The sequence below is a fragment of the Aquarana catesbeiana genome, linkage group LG06 (assembly GCF_042186555.1).
Source record: "Aquarana catesbeiana isolate 2022-GZ linkage group LG06, ASM4218655v1, whole genome shotgun sequence".
NCBI classification, from domain to species: domain Eukaryota; kingdom Metazoa; phylum Chordata; class Amphibia; order Anura; family Ranidae; genus Aquarana; species Aquarana catesbeiana.
Genome location: NC_133329.1, coordinates 134,736,524 through 134,743,389, shown reverse-complemented (window position 1 = coordinate 134,743,389; position 6,866 = coordinate 134,736,524).

Sequence of the window (6,866 nt, the reverse complement as noted above, 5' to 3'; positions counted from 1 at the left end):
TGGATACATTTTTTGTGGTAATGATGGAACTTTATACCACCTTGTAAGAATTTTGTAGCATAACTCTTGGTATTTGCTGGCAGTTGAGGAGTAATGAGCAAAGTGTAAAATATAGCTCCTTTGCTCTTTGGAGAGTGTAATGTCCAGATCTCTTTCCCATTTCAAAAGAAATCTTGGGACAAAGTCTTCAGGGGGATCTATTAATATTTTATATACCTCTGATAATCCATGTGCAGAAGGCTCTTCCAAAAGGCATACATTTTCTAATGGTGTATTTAAGCGGTCTGATCTTTCGCCCCTATTAAGGGAGGTTAGGAAATGTGTAAGCCATGGATCCAGTGGTGGACAGAACAGCGATTGCATTTCCGACCTTGTCTTCAACCTTGATGCTTCAAGAAAATCCCCTAATCGAAATCTGCCATGGCGCATAATTTGCTTATAACGGCTGTCTGTGTAGCCAGAGGGAAATCGTGGATTTCCCAACACAGGATGGAGCCGAGTGATTTCCCCGTCAAATCTTGAGAAAAAGTGGCTCTGTTATTACAACAATTATTTACTTGCCATAATTTATTGCAAGTTTGCTAGCGCCATCTTTAATGTGTGCAGCCATAAGGAAGGGGTGTCCATGTTCATCATGCATAGAAGCTCATGTGGACTCCTTAAAGTCTGTCTTCCTGCCATCAGAACACAATCATCTCAGCTGGAAGGATTTCCCTATCCATATCAAGTGTGTGGATGGGGAAATCGGGTAATTTTTTTTCATTCAACCCCCTAGTTAAATGAAAAAAATAAACTAATGTATGGGCTGCTCAAAAGACCAAGGCACTAAAATAAAAGAGACTAAAGCTGGCAATAGATGGATAAAATGTCCAGCAAAAATTTTTAGAAAATGAAAAAACATTTTTAGAAAAATCAGTACAAAATTCTCTGAACATCGAATGTCATTCGTAAGATTTTGTTTGCTTTTAACATTTGATTTTGGAAAAGTACACTGTTAGAAATGTGTCTGCTTGAGAAAAATTTCCATCCTGCTCCTTCAAATTTTCTTGTCTCAGTAATCAAAAACAAACATCAATTTGACCCACCAATTTCCTAAGAATCCACTTTTCCTAAGAATTTTTTCTTTAAATTCTACCCATCTATGGCCAGCTTAAGCTGCTTAAATAAGGCAATTTAACTACTGAAACAAGTACTTTAAAAACACGAAGGGTTCTATCTATAGAACATGTGTTGCATGAATGTCACAAACATTCATCCAGGGCAGGCTGCACAAAGTTTCCCCTTATCTTCTCTAATAATATGATTTTCTATGATCGCCAGCTCCATATAGTGGCAAAAATGCTGATTTATTTTTTCTGACATACCTTAATGAGAAAATAAACAGCATTTTGGCCACTAGTAGCTGAGAATCATGAAAAAAAATAGTATTGGGGAAAATATGGCTAAAATTTTCGCACACTGGACGAGTGCTTGTGACATTCGTCTAACAAATGTTTTATAAACAGAACCCTAAGAGCTGAAAGACTAGCTGGCTACTGAAATAAATAAAAAAAACACATCTAAGATACCAAACTACTGTTCTTGTAACCAATTGTTTCAGCAGCTTGGTTTCCTAATGATCTTTGCCGCTCTATCCAAAACTAAAATATAAAAGTTTTGCCTTTGCATAAACTTTAATTAATATATTTTTGACTTTTGGTTAAACTGGCTGGACGCATCTTTTTCCAGCCTAACTATGTAATTATGTGTCTAGTTATTTCAGAGCCTCTTCTTTTTGAAACATCCTCTTTTTAAACTGCAGTCCTTCCTAAGCAGTAATGCTCCTCTGAAGTGTATTATTTCTCTAAAATAGTTTTCACATAGTGCACCGAGACCAAACCTGTAGTCTGTTCTGTGCCGATAAGCTGTTGTTCTGTTAATAGGGATATTTAATTACTCCCAGGACCTTGTCGTATTTTCATGTAAATCTTAAACCCAGCAAAGCCATGTTATTTCCAAGTACATGTGCAATCATTCAGGTGGAGGCATTTAATACCGCAAAGGAATCGGGGGCTGTCATTGCACACCCACCTACAGAATAATGCACCTTTGAGATGAAAAGTGAGAATGGAGAGTTTGGCAAGGCAGGAAGGAGCTGTACATCTGGGAACCTAATCAGCTGTACACAGGTGGCTGCACTGCTGATCTGCCATCCAGGTCTAATGTTATATTAATTCAATGTCATCTCTTCTACATGTGTTTGGCATACTCCATCAACAGAATGTCAGATTCAGCACTGATAAATCAATCCCAAATTAAAATGTTCTATAACAAACTTATTGAATCAGTTAAAGTTTCTCAGCCTTGCTTTTTAATGAATGTGTTGAAAAGATTATTAACTGTTGTAAAAAAGAATTATGTATTAAATTAAAGTAAACTTGTTCTCAAATGTTAACAACCAACTAAAGCTTCTCACTCCCCTTTTTGCCCAAAGCCCTTCCACTAGAGAGAAGGTAAGTATTGTGACGAAAGTTGCAATTTCTATTTTTTTTAAATATAGTTTTGTTTTGTTTTTTAAAGATAGAGTTGAGCTTTAATATAAAGTTATGTTATATGGGTAAAGAAAGAGTAACAGGAAAGCTGAAACATTACATTTTTTAAGAGAACTTGCTGCTCCAGGTTCACCACAGTGTTTGCTATTTGTCTGAAAGCCTTGCCATTTTTTAATGCCTCGACTATTGTAACTCCCTTCTCGTTTGCCTACTTTTAGATAGACTCTGCCCCTTCAGTCCATTATTGTTGCTGCTGCCAGACTCACTGACCTTACCAACCACCTAGTGTCTACTACCCCTCTCAGCCAATCGGTGGCTTCTGCTCACTTAACAAATTAACAAATAAGATTTAAAATACCCACAACATACAAAGCCATCCACAAATCTGCCCCCAGCTACATCACCAACCTCATCTAAAATTTTTAACCAAATCTTTGCTCCTTCCAAGACCTCCTGGCCTTTAGTTCTCTTGTCCACCCCTCCTATGCTTGCCTTCAGGATTTTTCCCAAGCCTCCCCTCTAGAACTCCATACCCCAACCTGTCCAACAATCTGCTACCCTGTCCACCTTTAGGGGATCCCTGAAAACTCATCTCTTCAGGGAGGCCTATCCCACCTTCATTTAAAAAAAAACTTACTTTTACTTCTCTATCAGCTCATCTCTCACAGTTATAACCTTCTGTATAACTTGACCATCTGTTTTAAATTGTAAGCTCTCCCAAGCATGACCCTCTGATCCCCTTTGTATTGCATTGTATTATAACTGTACTCTCTCCATTTATTTTTGTAAAGCGCTGTACAAACTGTTGGCAACATGTATTGTCATCCTTAATGTAGTTGGGGGAGTTCAGATTTGGTGATCCTCCCTTAAGTAGAAATCATGTGACTAAGTGCCCAGACAAGCACTGAAAGTAAACTAGAGCAGCACTGTCTGGAGGAAAGTTAAAGATTTTGGGCATACTACCGTGTTTCCCCGAAAATAAGACCCACCCTGAAAATAAGACCTATTGTGATTTTTGGGAAGGGCTGCAATATAAGCCCTACCCGAAAATAAGCCCTAGTTTAAAGTGCTGGAATCCACTCCATTGCAGTAGTGTATAGTGTAGACTGTGAGATCCAATTGTGCCAAATACAGTTCCTTCGGAATAGTGCCGCTCGATGATCAGCCGATCTCCTGCTCATCTCCTTCTCTCCTCCCAGCTGTCAGTGGGGGATTTTGCCCCCCCCTCTGCAGTGCTCGGAACAGGGAGGAGAGGTCCGGCAGGCTAAGGAAGTGGGGAGCTGCGCTCAGCTGATCTCCCCTTCTCTAAGTTGTCAGCGGGGGATCTTGGACACCCCTCCCTATCTCGGGCCCCCCTCCCATTGCAGAGCTCCTGCGGGTCATGAAGCACCCAGCGGTGCTATAAGAAGGTATGTGACACTACACTGTTTGCGCTGTGTGATACTGTAACGGAGTGGATTCCAGTATTCTACAAGCACTTTTACACAGGAGATTCCTTACAGGCAGGGGGGGAAAGAGACAGCACATGGCATGATAAGACCTACCCCGAAAATAAGCCCTACTGTGTCTTTTCTTGTCAAAATTAATATAAGACCAGGACTTATTTTCGGGGAAAGACGGTATTTAATAATTGTAAATTGTTAACATTTAAGTATAGATCAGCAGGAAAAAGGAATGCTAGTCTTTTATTTTTGATAACTTTTTACTTGTCAAATTTGTTTTATTAGATTTTAACAATTTGTACAATCGAGCACAGATGCAACAATAAAGAAGTAACATCATAAAGTACAATTGTGAAGATAGCTCCAAGACACAATATAAGATGATATATACTCTTTAGTTCAAAAATAACCATAGTAATTAAGAGAATTCATTCTTAAAAGTATTTTTGGAAAGATTATAATCCAATATAATAAAGAAGACAAATTAGAATTATAGAAGAGGTTATCGATGTTCGAAAATCACACATAGCATAAACATGAAAAATGTATTGGGAGATCTATCTAGTATATGAAGCGTATTAGAACTCAAAATGATAATGTTACAAATATAGAAAGTATAGGTACAATTGTTGCTACCTGGAACAAGAGAAAAAAAAAAGAAAAGGAAAAGAAAAATTTGGGAAATGGGATGACTTCAGTGCATCTGCTGTAAACGTTGAATATTAATTGTTCCACAGTGCCTGCAGCTACAGAGTCAGTAAGGGTTTGTGTTATGCCGCGTACACACGGTCGGACTTTACGGCGGACTTTGCCCGGCGGATTTTTCGACGTACTTTCCGACGGACTTTGTGAATGAACGGACTTGCCTACACACAATCCACCAAAGTCCGTCGAATTCGTACGTGATGACGTACGACCGGACTAAAACAAGGAAGTTCATAGCCAGTAGCCAATAGCTGCCCTAGCGTGCCTTTTTGTCCGTCGAACTAGCATACAGACGAGCGGACTTTTCGACCGGACTCGATTTCAACGGATAAATTTTAAACAAGTTTAAAATCTAAGTCCGTCCAACTTTTGAGAAAACAAAGTCCGCTGGAGCCCACACACATCGAATTGTCCGACGAAATCCAGTCCGCCGGGCAAAGTCCGCCGTAAAGTCCGCTCGTGTGTACGCGGCATAAGTTCTCATTTATAGGTAAGAATTTCATTGCCCCCATCCTGTCCACATGCTCAGTTTAAACATCAACCTGTAGGCTGGTAAGAAACTTTAAAGAGTTAACAGAAGTCCTATGCCCCGTACACACGGTCGGATTTTCCGATGGACATTGTCCAATCGGAGCGTGTTGTCGGAAATTCCGACCGTGTGTGGGCTCCATTGGACATTTTCCATCGGATTTTCTGACACACAAAGTTGGACAGCAGGAGATAAAATTTTCCGACAACAAAATCTGATCGCGTCAATTCCGACCGTGTGTGGCCTGTTCCGACGCACAAAGTGCCACGCATGCTCAGAAGAAATTCCGACATGGGACAGCTCTGGTTCTGGTAAACGTAGCGTTCGGAATGGATACAGCACTTTCGTCACGCTGCAATGTTCAAAATGGTTTAATACAGCGCACTCTCTTCTTCTTTATAATGTGACAAGAATTAAGTAGTTTTCATGCTCATATTCACACACACTTCTCACAAACTTATTTCGTTACTATTTATCGGGATTCCCTCAATATATTTAGATTTCTCACACCTGACAACAAAATTTTTTTTTATTTTAATGTAGATTTTTTTTTGTGTTTCTCTTTTTTATTTTTTATTTTTTTTTGGTGATTTTGATTTGTACTCCCGAAAATGTTTGTGTGTTTTTGGTGACAAGTTCCCACAACACCACTAATATGTTGTTCTATTTAATCTGTAGGAGATTGTTTGGTGTTGTTGTCCCTTGTTAATTTCACATTGTACTTTAGAAATGTACCTGAATCGTCACCAACAAACTGTCCTTTTTGGATGAAAACACACACAGGAGAGTAGAATTTCCCTAAAAAAATTTTATTAAGGGCTCACAACTAAACAAAGAGGGAGGCAACACTGGAGAAACTGCAGAAGTGGGCGAAGCCTTGGACCCCAGGGCACACATCAATTATTTAAAAGCAAAATTGGTGGCCTGAGGAGTCCATATCTAAGGGAGGGCAGTCTGGTCCAGAAGTCCCAGAGATCCGGAAAGCAGCAGATGACATCTGTGTCCCCAGGCTGTGGTCATACGAGAGACTGCATCTTCTGTCGGACCAGACTGAACCCAGGGTCATCACTCTTTGGTCTTCTTTCCACGCCTCCTTACAGGCTTTGGCTGTGGTGGTGGAGTTGTGGCAGCAGGAGGAGGAGGAGGAGGAGGATCGTCCCTCTCAATGACATCCGTCTTGTGTGTCAGTTCCCCGCTCAACCCCTTACGAAGGACTTTATAAATCAGGTCCTCAGAGATCTTGCGTTGGCCCTCCTGCATGCCCTGCAATTTTGTGGCAGCCATGCAGGCAAAGGCCTCTTCAGGACTGGGGAAGGCTCGGAGGGACGCCGAAGCCTCCTGGATCAGCCTGTACGCTGAATCCTGCACGGGACTCGGAGTGGCCTTCCTGGCTCGTTTATATGGCAGGCGGAGGGGAGGGACCTGAGACTCAGTCAGGCTGCGACTTGTCCCAGGCTTCTCTTGGCTGCCACTAATCCCCGCCTCCTCCTGGTTGACACTAATAATCCCCGCCTCCTCCTGGCTGCCACATTCCACAGCCTCCTCCTGGCTGAGGTCTTCCTGTGTATGAAAAAGGGACATAGTTTTAGTTTTTTATTCATCAATCACACACAATTTTCACCTCCTGACTGCTGCAAATTGAATGTTAACAAATATAAC